The sequence below is a fragment of the Aptenodytes forsteri genome, unplaced genomic scaffold (genome assembly GCF_000699145.1).
Source record: "Aptenodytes forsteri isolate BGI_AS27 unplaced genomic scaffold, ASM69914v1 Scaffold528, whole genome shotgun sequence".
Taxonomy (NCBI): domain Eukaryota; kingdom Metazoa; phylum Chordata; class Aves; order Sphenisciformes; family Spheniscidae; genus Aptenodytes; species Aptenodytes forsteri.
The window spans coordinates 1,273,346-1,274,242 of record NW_008794881.1 but is presented as its reverse complement, the minus strand read 5'-3'; positions in this window follow the sequence as shown (position 1 = coordinate 1,274,242).

Below are 897 nucleotides of genomic sequence, written 5' to 3'. Positions count from 1 at the left end.
GCCCCCGGGACGTCCCCAGCTACCAAGGGCCATCACCAGCTCCAAGGGCTGAGCTTGGTGCTGCAGACTAGGCTTCACTGGGGGTTTGGGGGGGAGAGCTCCTTGCTGCTGGGTACCAGTGAGGACTTGAGAGGCGCCCGGCTCCCTGGGAAAATGGAAACTGGGTCAGTGAAACCTGCCCTCCGCTTTCCTGCTGTCCCGGCAACTGTGCCGACCTTGCCTTGGCCTCGGCAGAGCGGGAGCGGATGGTGGGGAGGTTAAAGCTGGGGGAGCAGAGCACACTGTACTGAACGCTGTATTTTCTAAAGAATAAAGTATTTTTAAAACAGTCTGATGCTCTTTGGAGGTCCCCGGGGTTCCCCAGGTTTGGGCATTTAGCAACCGCGGGTGCTGGAGCTGCAAAGTAAATTGCTCGGACATCGCTAGCCGGGAGCCAGCAACCATCGCAGCATGCCTGCTGTGGCTGCATCCAGCCCTCACCACCTTCAAGGACATTTATGCTTTAATCCAGGGGTCTGGGACAACCCTTTAATGCCCGGCAGGGATTTAATGCCAGACCCCTCCAGCGATGCCCAGAGCTAGAGCCAGCTGCGGGAGGCAGCATCCCTGCTCAGCTCAGCCTTCCTTCTTTTAACGGCTGGTGATGATTTTGCAAGGCTGTGCTGCTGCTGCCTGGGCCTGTTTTCTTGGCTGGAGTGAATCCCTGCGTGGCGATGGGGATGGAATGCAGGAGGATGCTGAGCCAAGAGAAGGGTTGGGAAGGTGACGGGGGCTGTCCGCATCCCAGGCCCCCATCCCTCCCACTCCTCACCCAGGGCAAGGCAGCGTTTCCCAGGCTCCTGGGAGGGGAGCCGGACCCCACACCGCCCTTGGCGGTGAGTAGCTGCCCCGCCAGAG